This window comes from Heterodontus francisci, unplaced genomic scaffold (genome assembly GCF_036365525.1).
Source record: "Heterodontus francisci isolate sHetFra1 unplaced genomic scaffold, sHetFra1.hap1 HAP1_SCAFFOLD_43, whole genome shotgun sequence".
In the NCBI taxonomy this organism is placed as follows: Eukaryota; Metazoa; Chordata; class Chondrichthyes; order Heterodontiformes; family Heterodontidae; genus Heterodontus; species Heterodontus francisci.
Window position 1 is genome coordinate 8,420,949 of NW_027141852.1, and position 15,253 is coordinate 8,436,201.

Sequence of the window (15,253 nt, forward strand, 5' to 3'; positions counted from 1 at the left end):
ACACAATATGTTCCCTCCTGGCCTGACATATCCCTCACTCTACCATTACCATCAAGCCAAGGGAGCAAGAGTGGTTCAATGAAGTGTGCAGGAGGGCATGTCAGGAGCAGCACCAAGCAGACCTAAATATGCGGTGTCAACCTGGTGAAGCTGCAACACAGGATTACTTGCATGTCATATAGCGGAAGCAGCATGCAATAGACAGAGCTAAGCAATCTCACAATCAACAGATCAGATCAAAGCTCTGCAGTCCTGCCACATCCAGACCTGACTGGTGGTGGATAATTAAACAATTAACAGGAGTCACAGAGAGTCATAGAGTCGTACAGCATAGAACCAGGCCCTTCGGCCCACCGCGTCCATGCCGAACATTATGCCTATCTATACTAATCCGACCTGCCTGCATTAATTCCATATCCCTCCATGCCTTGCTCATTCAAGTACCTGTCCAGATGCCTCTTAAATGTGACTACTGTTCCTGCCTCCACCAGGCAGTTCATTCCAGATACCCACTATTCTTTCTGTGAAAAATTTACCCCTTTGACCCCCTTTAAACCTCCTCCCTCTTAGCTTAAATCTATGCCCTCTAGTTTTAGTCACCCCTACCATGGGAAACAGACTCTGGCTATCTACACTATCGATACCTCTCATAACGTGTGACGTAGGAGTGAAGAACGAGTGGCCAAGAGGAGGGAAATGGCACGGCCTAGAGCTAATGGCTGGAGTGGGGGTTGGGGGGCTGGGAGCGAGTGGCAGGAGAGCTGGGTGACGCGAACGGAGAACAATCATCCAGGGGAGCAGCGAGGTGGAGAGCGAGCAGCTGAGGAGAAGAAGCCTCAAGGCCGAGGGGGGAGAGCTCCAACCTCAAAGTCTCCCATTCAGCCGCTTCCTTCAGCTGAGTGAGAGGCTGGATACCCGATGACACTTCAGCGTGAATGTGCGAAGATGGAACATGGGCGGATATGCGATGATGTTGGTGCTGAACCATGACATCATCCTGTGCATGTGCCACTTAATCCTGGCAAGATGTAGCTGCGCCTATGAGCAGCTTGGCGCTCTCCGATGATGTCAGCGGGCCGCTCCGTTGACAGGAATCACATTGTGTCAGCAGTGCCCACATCCCAGGAAAGAATAAAAAAGAGATTTACCACAATGGTAGCAGGGTGAGGGATTTCAGTTATGTGGAGAGATTGGAGAAGCTGGGGTTGTTCTCCTTGCAGCAGAGAAAATTCAGAAGAGATTTGACACATTTGTTCAAAATCATGGAGGTTTTCAATAGTTTAAATAAGGAGAAACTGTTTGCAGTGGTAAAAGGGTCAGTAAGCAGAGGACACAGATATCAGGTGATTGGCAGAAGAACCAGAGGTGACATGAAGAGCCATTTTTTACACTGCAATGTGTTGTGATAAAGAAAGAAAAGACTTGCATTTATATAGCACCTTTCAAGACTACTGGACATATCAAAGCACTTTGTAAACAATGAAATACTTTTGAAGTGTAATCACTGTTGTAATGTCAGAAATGCAGCAGCTAATACCCACAAACAGCAATGTGATAATGACCAACTGATCTGATTGAGGGGCAAATATTGATCACAACACCAGGGAGAATTGCTCTTCACTTGTTTGAAATTGGAGCATGGGATCTTTTACATTCACCCAAACATGCAGACCAGGTCTTGGTTTAACATCACACCTGAAAGGCAGCACCTTCAACACCCTCAGTGCTGCACTGCAGTGTCAGCTGTGAAATCTGAACCCAGAAGCTTGTGATTTCGAGGTGAGTGTGACCAACTGAGCCACAGCTTTTACCTGAGTCTCAATCCTTCTACCAACAGTTTCTCTCTATCGGGTCTGTCACGACCCCTCATGATTGTGAACACCTCTATCAAATCTCCTCTCTAAGGAGAACAACCCCAGCTTCTCCAATCTATCCACATCACTGAAATCCTAACCACACGTTGCAGAAAGGAATTTTTCCTCAAGTTCCTTCTGGTTTTGTGAGTCACTTTAAATCTGTAACCTTCGGTTATTGACCTTTCAGCAGTTAGAAACAGTTCCTCTGTATTTACTCTACCTCAAACCTTCAAGGAAGCTCTGCAAAGTAACTGAAAATCAAGTTGTCAGAAGTGGGATTTAAACACATGCCTCCAGTGAAAGCTGCAACCTGAACAGAGAAGCTGAAACCGCTCAGTCACCTCAACTGTTCAGACCTTTTTGACCTTGTCATCACTTCTGTACTTTGAAAGGTTCACTCAGTTCAAGAACTTGTTCAATGTTACTGGAATGCTCAGTGATTGGGATATTAACTCCCCCGGGTTTTCCTGAGCTTGTTCTCGGTGTATGGGGATGTTTGTCCTGGGCTGTGGAATCTTGCATCCCTGTAATGGACATTAACCCACTGATTGAATCTGTATTCACTGCTTTCCGCTGGTGCTGGGTAATTGCAGAGCGTGGGGCTGGAATGTTGCTGCTTGTCCCGGCCTCACACACTCTGGGAAAGAGTGAATAATTGATGCGTCTGTTTCTGTATCTGAAATGTGACTTAGATCTGCTGTTATTAACCGAGGCAGCGCTGCAGGAGGATACGTTAATAATCTCTCACTAATCAACTGTAAACAGTCAGAATGTGTAACTTTGAGCAGCGCTTTCTGCACCGTCAGGGCTGGAAAGTTGAGGGAGGGAGAGACACTGTCAGTATCTGAGTGTATACAGCACTGTACAGAGAAAGAGCCAATATACCGGGGCTGAGACACAGTGCATCTTTTCACATTTAATCACAATAATATCCACAGTCAGGAGCTGAAAATGATGAAAAACTGAATAGCAAGAGCAAAAGTAAGAAAAGTAAGTAATTATAGATGAGCTGATCAGCTTTCACTGTGTTACCTGGTAGTCTACTGTTTTATATTCAATGCTGTCTCCACTGTGGCCAGGGAATGATTTCTTCTCAAAGGCTGAACATTAACAAAACTGCTTGTAATTTAAAATCTTTTGAAAGTAATTCCATGGAGCTAATGGGGCAAAGTCAAATAACTGCACCAATTATAGGAGAGCTGGTTGGTGATGACGTGGATGTGTCTGCAGTGTGCAGGACCAGACTGTTTCTATAGATTCACAATGAATGTTCCACCCTTTATTTATTACAGTAAAACTGATAGTGGACAATGGCTATTCTGGTTGCAGCAACCTGAAGCTTTAACTCATTAACACCCTACTTTAGGGTAATTTCGAAAGCACAACATGCAGCTCTGTCAGTTAGTGTGTTTGTTTATTCACCCACAATTTGATGGTTCAAGCACATAAATGGATGAGGCTTTATTAACTTAAACTCTTCTACATCTGCTATATTACTCTTGCTGTTGATTTTTCAAAGATAAGGTTAATCAAGTCTTTCTTTGTGAAATCCATGCTCACTGTGTTTTATTATTTTTCATTTCCATCTGTATTTTCTACTTTGGAGGATTACAGGATATTATCATTTTTTAATTCATTCATGGGAGGTGGGTGTCGCTGGCTGGGCCAGCATTTATTATCCATCCCTAATTGCCTTGAGAAGGTGGTGCTGAGCTGCCTTCTTGAACCACTGTAGTCCATGTACTGCTGTTATGAAGAGAGTTCCAGGATTTTGACCCAGCAACAGTGAAGGAACGGTGATACAGTTATAATTCAGGATGGTGTGTGGCTTGGAGGGGAACTTGCAGGTTGTGGTGTTCCCATGCATCTGCTGCCCTTGTCCTTTTGGTGATAAAGGACACGGGTTTGGAAGGTGCTGTCGAAGGAGCCTTGGCACATTGCTGCAGTGCATCTTGTGGATGGTACACACTGCTGCCACTGTGTGCCAGTGATGGAGGGCATGAAAGTTGTAAATGGGGTGCCAATCAAGCGGGCTGCTTTGTCCTGTTGAGTTTCTTGAGTATTGTTGGAGCTGCACCCAGCCAGACAAGTGGAGAGTATTCCATCACATTCCTGACTTGTGGACAGGCTTTGGGGAGTCAGGAGGTGAGTTACTTGCCGCAGGATTCCTAGTCTCTGACCTGCTCTTGTAGCCATAATATTTATATGGCTACTGCAGTTCAGTTTCTGCTCAATGCTCACCCCCAGGTTGTTGATAGTGGGGGATTCAGCGATGGTAATGCCATTGAATGTCAAAGGGAGATGGTTAGATTCTCTCTTGTTTGGGATGGTCATCGTCTGGCAGTTGTGTGGTGGGACTCTTAAACATCTTTATTGCAGAGTACTCTATTGTACTGATGAGTGACTACACTTGAAAAGTCGTGAAATGCAAGTCTTGCTTTTTCCATTGTTATCAGTGTCATTGTGATCAAAAGATAGGATTCATGAGCACAAAGTTTAAATCAATTTTGATCAAAATAATGTAAAAGCATCTATAATTTTGCACTATACTTAATAATCTCCATCTTCCTATCCTTACCAAATACAATGTCTTTGACCCTGAAATTGATTCCACAATCTCAGTCACTCAGACAATTTCAGCTCAGTTCTGATAAAAGGTCACAGATCTGAAACGTTAACTCTGTTTCTCTCTCCACAGATGCTGCCAGACCTGCTGAGTATTTCCATCATTTTCTGTTTTTATTTCAGATTTCCAGTATCTGCAGTATTTTGCTTCTGTGTTACTTTGAAAGTTAAAACTGACCCACCTGCCTACAATTCACACTGGGGTCTCCCATGAAATGATTCTGTATAATGTTGATGTAGTGAATACAGACTCCGAGCACAGAGCTTCCTGTGGGGAATTGGGGATATGAAAACCAGCAGACTCTGCAGGAATTTCCACTGGGAGCACAAATTCACAAAATCTACCTTTTATATATCGATTCATTTTGATTGTCCTTCTGGAAAATTTATTGAAACAATTTAAACATCAACCCACAGCTCCATGACTGGGTCAATTATGAGGTCATCCTCTGACAGGCCATGTGACAGCTGGAGCCACAAGACATCAGAACCAGATTTGTGACTGGATTAAGACCCGGAATCCTGTCATAATGTCTTTTCAAATAAAGCTGTTGCTGTTTGAAAACACAGCAGTTAAACTTTCTGCCTGACCATGAGGGGAGCTAGGGAGAAATTTACAAAACTAAATCCTTTTACAAAATAGTTCAAAAACCATTCACTGAAAAATCATGTGAGGACTCATATGCAGTAGAGAAACAAGCAGAATACAGAAAGTACAGAGGAGAGCTGAAAAAGTCAAAGAGATCAGCAAGATGTATGAGAAAAGATTAGCAGGTCACATAACTGGGAACACTGAAGTCTTTTACCAAACATATGGACAGTCAATGAAAGGGTGGGTCAATTAGGAGATCCTGTGGAGGCAGAGGGTGTGGCTGAGGTACCAATTAAGTACATTTCGTCTGTCATCACAAAACAAACGGATGCTGCAAATGTCACAGTAAAGGAGGAGGAAGTGGAGAATTTGGAGGGGATGAAAATAGATAAAGAGGAGACAATAACAAGGTTAGCAGTGCTCACAGTAGAAAGGTCACCCGGTCTGGATAGGCTGCATCCTGGGTTGCTGAGGGAAGTAAGGGTGGAAATAGCGGAGACACGAACCACAATCTTTCTATCCTCCTCGAATATGCGAATGATGCCAGAGGACTGGAGGATGGAGGTAAGATTGGGTAGCTCGATCTTAGTTTAACTTGACCATTTTTATAATGTATCCATTGTCAAAACTAACAACGTTACGAAAGCCATTTTATAATTAACACATGACCAAAGGAACCATGTTGTGTTCAGTACTAATGTTTATATCCTGTATAATTAATGAGTAGCTACCCATCCTGAAACAGATGATTGTAAAAGTAATGAACCTTGATTGAGTTATAATTAATGAATCAATAAACATTTTAGAGAGAATGGGTTTTCATTTAAAGTTTGTTCAATCTAATTACTGTGAGTTTCTGTGTCTTTGTGGGAAAGGGCAGTTTCAGCTAAATGTATTCAAACAATGGACTTTTCTAGGACCCCTGATAAAACCCATGGTCTGGTACATCGTGACCTTCAAGAGTCTCGATTTAATGAATAGGAAACTTGTTTCAGATCAGATTGGGAGACAGTGTGAAACCACTCCATTGTACTCATGTCTGAGATGCCGAGGATAGGTGACTGTTCGTGGAAGACGTCATTAAGAACTAATTAAATGTACCTAGCAACAGATAGGAGCAATTATTATTTTACAAGGTGGTGTGATGGCCATCCAGGGGTTAAAAGTAGGGATCTTGTAAGGTTTCAGTGTGCAGGAACACTAGAAGCTCTCAGGGGTAAAGGCTCAGATCATCAACCAGGTTCTCCACCTGATGAGGGATCTAGACTGGACAAAGAGGACCGTGACACTCTGAGACCAAGCTCGACCAGTACGCACACCTGCTAGAGCTGCAAAGGTATATTCCCCAAGTTTGTTAAGTATAATTTTACTTTCAATTATTAAGTACTATTTTTCTCTCAATACAAGTTCTGGACTTATTAAACAATTATCCTGTTGCCTTATTGGTTAAAGTCATGCCCAAAGTGATTGTCCACAATAGACTTTCCAGAACTGAAAGATAAGTCTGCAAGGATTGCTAATTTTACAGCCCTGTTTAAAAAGAGAGATAAACCCAGGAACTGCAGACCAGTTTCTCTAATGTCGGTGGTAGGGAAACTTTTAGAGGCAATTATCCAGGAGGAAATTAATTGTCACTTGGTAGAACATGGGCTAATAAATGACAGCCAGTACAGTTTGGTTAACAGAAGATTGTGTCTGAAATAATTAATTAATTTCTTTGATGAAGTTTCACACAGAGTTGACCAGGGTGGTGAGGTTGATGGTGTGTGTCTGGACTTCAAAATTGTGTTTTAAAAAGTACCATAAAATAGACTTGTTAACAAAATTCGAGCAGATGGGATTAAAGGGACAGTGGCAGCGTGGATACAAAATTGGCTGAGGGACAGAAAGCATAAAGTAGGGTGAATGCTTGTTTTTCAGAATGGAGGGACCAATACAGTAATGTCACTGTTGTTGCAGTGTGTGCAGTGTCTGACTCTGAGCTGTCCTAGGGAGGGGGCTGTTTGTGATGTTCCTGTGGGGTGTATTATCATCAGGGTATCTCTCTGAGCTGTCACAGGGATGGGGCAGTGTGTGATATCCTTGTGCATGTCATGCAGGCCCACTGGTGTGTGGTTCCATCCTGATGCCAAGAAACAGAGCCCCATCTACGGGCAAAAAGTCTCACTTCCCTGTGGGTGTCTTGAGAGAGAAGAAGGCTTAGGGAGAAAACCTGGGCAGTAATTCCGGAGTGGAGTCCCGTAGGCGGTTACCTGTTACTTATCAGGCAGTTTTCCAGCAACTCCTGTTGCAGAGCTGTTACCAAACAGTACTGGATTTTCCCTTTCCTTTGGACAATACTAGCAATGCTGAGAGGGGGTCCTGATGTTCAGGGTCTCCATACTATTTGCCCATGAGAGGACACTCCAACTTTGTGGTTAAACATTAACACAACATGGGAAGAAACAGTTACCGATTATAAGCTCTCATTCAATTGGTGTAGAGTATGAGCACCAGGGGTTACTTCCGACAGTGGTAGAGAACATCAGATCTCATTGGATAACTACCACCTACTCCAAGCTGGGTAACCCCAGTCAGTTAGTTGCTATCCTGCCACAACCTGCTTGCTTCAATGGGTGCTTGGAGCTCAGAGAGTCATCTCTCAACAGGTGGATCGATAATCTGTGCACCAGGCCAGACGAACTTAACAAAGAAGACACCAGTCCTTCGCATCACAAGCTGGAATCTAAGGACCATGTGTCCTGGTCTTACCGACAACCTTCTGCAGGTTGATGACACACACAAGACAGCTGTGAAGTACAAAGAACTCACAAGACTCAATGTGGACATTGCTGTTCTGCAGGAAACTAGACTCGTTCAAAGTGGATCCCTCAAAGAGAAACACTACACCTTCTTCTGGCAAGGGGAATGCCCAAGAGGCAACTCGTGAGCCTGGAGTGGGTTTCACAGTAAAAAACATGCTTCTTGCGATGAGTGACGCCCCCCCCCCCACCCCCCCCACAGTTGGCTCAGAGACACTTCCTACTCTTCACTTGTCAACAAGCGCGGGCCCAGTTAATCTCATGTGCACCTATGTCCCGACACTCACCTCCACCCTAGATGTCAAGGATCAATTCTATGTGACACTTGATACTGCCATCAGTAGAATTTCCAGCACCGAGGGTTTGTACCTTCTGGGAGACTTCAACACAAGCTTGGGTACTGACTACAGCTTGGCCAACGAGCATAGGGCAACAGGGGCTTGGCAAGATGAACAAAAATGGACAGAGGTTGCTGGAGCTATGCTGTCAGCATGGATTCTGTGTGATGAACAGCTACTTCCAGGTCAAGCTGTGCCACAGGGTGTCCTGGAGACATCTGAGATCACGCCACTGGCACCAGCTAGACCTTATCATCACCAGACCTACCACCCTCAGCAGTGTCCTCATCACTCGCAGCTATCACAGTGCTGACTGTGACACTGATCACTCCCTGGTGTGTAACAAGGTCAGGCGTCAGACAAGGAAGCTTCACCCATCCATGAAGAAAGGTCGTCCTCAGATCAACACTCGCCGAACCACTGATCCAGAAAGGACCCAGGAGTTCCTCAACATCCTTGATCAGGCTCTTTCAAACAACCATGCACTCACTGTGTATGGAAAAAGAGATGGGAGGAATGCTGACTGGTTTGAGGCTTATTGGACTGAAATAGAGTCAGTTATTGCAACTAAGAGGAGAGTCCTCATGAACTACAAACCAGTCCCGAGCAAACAAAATCTCGATGCTCTCAGAGCTTCCAGAAACAGGTCTCTGCAGACTGCTCGGCCCACCTCCTTCTGGAATGTGTCTTTGCAAAGCAGGTGTGGAAAGAGATGCAGTGGTTTTTGTTGAGGTTCATCCCAATCAGCTCTGTAACACAGAAGTCTGTGCTCTGTGGGTTGTTCCCAGGGACGCACACCGAGACAAACATCAACTGCTGCTGGAGGACTATCAATTCGGTGAAAGATGCTCTTTGGTCTGCCCGAAACTTGCTGGTCTTCCAGAGCAAAGAGTTGTCCATGATCGAATGCTGCAGACTGGCACATTCCAAGGTCCAGGACTACGTGCTGAGGGACGCACGACAGCTTGGGGCAGCCGCAGCAAAGGCTCAATGGGGAAAGACCACAGTGTATGGTCCCCCCACCAAGTTGAACTGAGGGGCTGGATCCATCAGAAACCCCTCGAACTGTATTGGGAAAATTTTCATTTGCTGTAAAATGTAAAAATGTCCATGGCATGACAAATGAAATGGAAGGGTTGTGAGGCAACTCATGATTGTATTGAAGGAAACTGATCTCCCTTGTGCTGTTTGCATTTTTTGACTTGGTGCTGTTTGAAACTCTTTAGTAATGTATTTTTTACAGATTTTTATGAATAAAGTATATTTTATAAATTAAAAAAAAAACTGCTCGGCACTGCTGGTTAATCAATACTGGTTAAAACTCTGCAACAGCATACAATCTGCTGCTGAATCCGGGGATGCTGGAGGGATGTATGAAGGAATTAAGAAAGCAATGGGACCAGCAGTAACTAAATCAGCACCTTTGAAGACAAAGAGAGGGGTGATCATCACTGAACCTAACAAGCAGATGGAAAGGTGAGTGGAGCATTACCTTGAACTCTACATAACGGAGAACATTGTCATTGAAGTAGCTCTCAGCGCCATTCCAGACTTCCCTGTCATGGAGGAACTGGACAGTGAGCCCTCCATAGTGGAGCTCAACAAGGCCATTGACCGTCTTGCCAGTAGTAAAGCCCCGGGAAATGATGTTATTCCACCTGGAATCATCAAAAGTGGAAAAGCGGCTCTGCTGCAGCATCTCCATGAACTTCTGTGTCTCTGTTGGAAGGAAAGATCTGCACCTCAAAACATACGTGATGCAAATATTGTCACCTTGTCCAAAAATAAGGGGGAAAGCGCAGTGACTGCAGAAATTACCGAGGCATCTGCTTGCTAAGTATTGTGGGGAAGGTCTTTGCTCACATTGCTCTGACCAGATTGAAGACCCTGGCATCACACATCTATCCTGAGTCTCAGTGCAGCTTCAGAGCTGGTAGATCGACAGTCGACATGATTTTCTCACGTCGGCAGTTACAGGAGAAGTACTGTGAACAGTACAGACCACACTACATTGTCTTTATCGACATCACCAAGGCCTTCGATCTTGTCAGCAGAGACGGACTCTTCAAACTGCTGTGGAAACTAGGCTGCCCTCCTGAACTCTTGGGCGTCATTTCTTTCCACGAAACATGCACAGTTCCGTCAGTTACAAAGGAGCAACATCAGACACTTTCAAGATCAGCAGTGGAGTAAAGCAGGTTGTAAGCTCCTCACAGCTCACATCTTTACAATTAGCATACTCTTCTCCATTCTGCTATTTTACACTTTCAGTGACTCAGATGGGGGATGTCCACCTGCATACCAGAGCTGACGACAAGCTGTTCAACTTGGCAAGACTGTGCGCCATGACCAAAGTGGGTAAATTCCTAGTCCGTGAGTTGCTGTTTGCTGATGACGCTGTGCTGAAATCCCATAATGAAGTTCACTTGCACCAGCTTGTAGATCGCTTATCCCTGGCCTGCAAGGAGTTTGGACTGATGATCAGCATCAAGAAGATCAAAGTTATGGGCCAGGACGTAGAGACTCCACCTTCCATCAACATCGACAGCCTCACTTTGGAGGTTGTCAACAGCTTCACATACCTTGGATCAACAATCACCAGCAATCTGTCCCTTGATGCTGAAATCAGCACCAGGATTGTCAATGCTGCAGCTGTCATGTCAAAGTTGAGAAGACGAGTGTGAACCGACAGCAAACTGATCGAAAATATAAAGCTCTGCGTGTACCAGGCTTGTGTTCTCAGCACCCTCCTTTATAGGAGAGAAGCATCAACAACTTATGCAATTCAAGAAAAGCAGCTGAACAGCTTCCACCTCCGCTGTCTCAGATGAATATTGGGCATCTCCTGGCAGGACAGAGTGCCGAATGCAGAAGTACACCAGCGTGCAGGGATCTGCAGCATGTTTGCCCTCTTGAGTCAGCGGTGACTCTGTTGACTGGGTCATGTGTGCTGAATGGATGACGGTCGCTTTGCCAAAGACACACTCTTTGGTGAGCTTGCTATCAGCACGAGACCAACAGGTCACCCACGTCTATGATACAAGGACATCTGCAAGTGAGATCTCAAGCAGACTGAGATTGGAGTCGATGCATGGGAAGTCCTTCCTGCTGACTGGAATTCCTGGAGAAAGGCATTCAGGAAGACCATGGGAAAAGCAGAGGACAAAAGAAATGACCAGTTGGGGGCAAAGAGAGCTCAGAGGAAGGAAAAATTATCAGTCGACCTCGGGCCAATGATATTCATCTGTACCAGCTGTGGAAGGGATTGTCACTCACGAGTCGTCCTCGACAGCCACAACAAACGATGCTTAATACAGAAGTGACGTACACCCCGGGCGTAGCCCATCGTCTTCTGAGACGGACGATTGCCTATTACTACTACAACTACAGCTACAACTACAAGAGCGGGTCATGAGGCTGGGAACTCTGTGGCGACTAACTCATCTCTTGACTCGCCAAAGACTGCCCACTACCTACAAGGCACAAGTCAGAAATGTGATGGAATACTCATGCCTGGATGAGTGCAGCTCCAACAACACTCAAGAGATTGACACCATCAGGTCAAAGCAGCCCACTTGATTGGCACCCCATCCACCACCTTAAACATTCATTCCCTCTAGCAACAGTGCAGAGTGGCAGCAGTGTGTAACATTTACAAGATGAACTGCAGCAACTTGCCAAGCCTCCTTCAACAGCACCTTCCAACCCACAAACACTACCACCTAGAAGGATAAAGGCAGCAGACGCATGGGAACATTACCACCTTCAAGTTCCCCTCCAAGTCACACACCATCCTGACTTGGCACTATACCGCCATTCCTTCACTGTTGCAGGGTCAAAAACCAGGAACACCCTCCCAACAAGCACTGTGGAGGTGCCAGGGGATTGAACAGTGGCAAATGTGACTTGCTATTTCAACAAAGGGTGTAAGGACAATCCAGGTAACTACAGGCCAGTTAGATTAACAGCAGTGGTGAGTAAGGTTTTAGGAACAATAATTAGGGAAAAAAATCAACAGTCACTTGGAGAGATTTGAGTTAATTGAGGAGAGTGAGCATGGATTTATAAATGGGAGTTCATGCTTGACTAACTGCATTTTTTGATGAACTAACAGGAAGATGATGCAGCGAATGTTGTTGATATGGATTTTAAGAAAGGATGGATGGATGGATTAAGAATGGATGAGAAGGGGATTGAGTTTAAGAGCCGCGAGGCTATGCTGCAGCTCTATAAAGCCCTGGTTAGACTACACTTGGAATATTGTGTTCAGTTCTGGTCGCCTCATTATAGGAAGGATGTGGAAGCTTTAGAGAGGGTGCAGAGGAGATTTACCAGGATGCTGCCTGGACTGGAGGGCATGTCTTATGAAGAAAGGTTGAGGGAGCTCGGGCTTTTCTCATTGAAGCGAAGAAGGATGAGAGGTGACTTGATAGAGGTGTACCACTTGATGAGAGGCATAGATAGAGTGGATAGCCAGAGACTTTTTCGCAGGGCGGAAAGGGCTATCACCAGGGGGCATAATTTTAAGGTGATTGGCGGAAGGTTTAGGGGACATGTCAGAGGTAGGTTCTTTACACAGAGAGTGGTGGGTGCGTGGAATGCATTGCCAGCGGTGGTAGAAGAAGCAGATACATTAGGGGCATTTAAGCGACTCTTGGATAGGTACATGGAAGATAGTAGAATGAAGGGCATGTAGGTAGTTTGATCTTAGAGTAGGTTAAAGAGTCGGCACAACATCGTGGGCCGAAGGGCCTGTACTGTGCTGTACTGTTCTAAGGTACCACATAAAAGGGTGGTTAACAAAAGTGAGGTTCATGCAATAGGAGACTCCCTGTCCATTTGGATAGAAAATTGCCTTAAGGACAGAAAATAGCGAATCATAGTAAACGGTTCTTTGTCAGACTGGAGGATGTTCGACAGTGGGTGTTCTCCAATGGTCACTGCGAGAACCACTGCTTTTTCTGCTATATGTAAATGACTAGGATCTTGGAAAATAGAGTAGAATCTCAAAATATGCTGATAACACCAAACCTGGAGGAGTGGTAAATAGTGAGGATGAAATGAACTGCCTGCAACAGGACAGTGATAGGCTAGCAGAATGGGCAGACAGGTGGCAGATAGAATTTAATAGTGACTAGTGTGAGGTGATAGACTTTCGCAGAAGGGATAGGGAGAGGCAATATATACTTAATGACACAGTTCTAAAGAGTGCTAAAAATAAGGCTCTTTATAGTGTCTTGTTGGTCCAGGGGTATGGTTTTCATTTTCGATGTGTAATTGGATAGCATGTGAGAGATCCTAGTTTCTAATCCTGCATGACTCCTACTTCATTTGCATTTTTAGTTGAAGGTCATCGATTGGTTGCAGCCTTACAAAAAGCGGAGTTGACTTTCACACGGAGCCTGTTTGAGGACCAGAGAACTGGATTCAAAGAGCCTGTTGACAAAATTGAAATGAACTAAATGTACAGATTGCCAAGTGTGTGTATGAAGGTGAAGCAGTAACTGAGAGCTGGATCCAAAAACAACAGGACTGGGTTCTGGTATGGAATGGAATTCTTCTGTGTTTCTGTTGTTTGTCTTGGATTAACTCATCGATTTTTTTGTTTTTCACTTTGTCGATTTGTTTGAATAATTGTGGATCCTTCTTCAGGGTGTTTTCTTTCACCAGGTAGTTCTGACCTCTGATGATGTTGATCGTAATAAGCTTCAACTCACTGATAGTTTTGGAAGTGAGCAAATTTCCTTTGCTTGAGTCTACAACATGGAACTCAGTCTGACATGTGGATCCATGGGAGGATTTGAAAGCTGCCCCAGCGTTGGAGCATACAGTTGCATCCATCCAATAAGAGACCGAGTAGAAGTGACAGTTCAGTCAGTCGAACATGAGACTTTTAATCTCAGGGTTGTGAGTTTGAGTGCCATTCTGTTTTTCCCTTTTTTTAGGCTTCATTAGCAGAGAGTACAAGGATTGTTTGACGTGAAATTCAACAACAGTATGAGAAAGTCTCACTTTGATTCGGGACTCTTATCTCTCTGCAGCATCTCACTGTGAAAGATTGAACTTTATCTCATTTCCTTCTCAGCACAGGGTCAGTGCGGCTCAGTGGGACTTCTGGCTGTCTCCCGCTTCACAATCCATCAGTGCTGAGAAAGCAATGGGGAATATTACTCACATGTTGTATTCTGTAAACTTTTGGAAAAAATTGAATTATGTATTTACTTCCAAAACATTCATTCTCAGTTCTGGGAAAAATACAGTATATGATCGACTGTATCAGGAAGTGGGAAAAGTTAAAATATGTTGTGACCAGTGGAGAAGTGGGATGAGAATAAATAGTGCCCTTCTCTGATTTCAACTGCCCAAGCCTTTTCAATCTGGCTCTGTAGCTTAGTTGGTTACAGCACCTGTCTAGTAAATAGGAGATCCTGGGTTCAACTCCCAGCAGAGTCTTATTGCACATTTGCAGTGTGCTTTAGAAGCTTCCTTATCTTTCATTTACATTTCTGTCTTGTGAAATTTGACTTCGAATTCAAATTACATGATGAATTTCAGTCACAGGAGAAAACAGCCTTTGTGAAGGATGTGAGTTTGGAATGGCTGTTCCTCCTTGCACAGAAATTCAGTGCTGATACGCCAAAGGCAACTTCTTTGATAGAAGTTTGTTCACAGTTACATTCAACCTGGAAAACAGCTCGACATTAATCTCACTGAAGGAAAGTGTGACTGCGTTGTATGTTTCAGTGTGTTTGTGTCGTTATGTGTTGCTTTCAACCGTGACTGGGACATGACGCAAGTGGGAGGGTTGATCCGAGGTTTGGAATATTTGTCAGTCAGGAACAAGAAAAATCAAAGGAAGCAAATAAGAAAACCTATGTCTCATGTGGTTACCGACAGACGGTGAGAAAATATTAAACTTTGTTCTATTCAATACAGCTGTGTGAACTTTGACCTGTTCTACCTTTTTATAAACAGTATTTGAAGGGTCTCGGTAACAGTATTCAGTGTTGATGAGAGTGGGGTCTGGGTGAGCATCTGCTG

At 44.4% G+C, this 15,253-nt stretch overlaps 1 non-coding gene across 1 annotated transcript; it reads left to right on the top strand.

The window, feature by feature from the left end:
* The first annotated feature begins 14,591 nt into the window (after window positions 1–14,591).
* On the top strand, window positions 14,592–14,665 carry trnat-agu (transfer RNA threonine (anticodon AGU)). The gene has a single exon. It is a non-coding gene; the product is annotated as a tRNA-Thr (tRNA).
* Window positions 14,666–15,253: the final 588 nt, after the last annotated feature.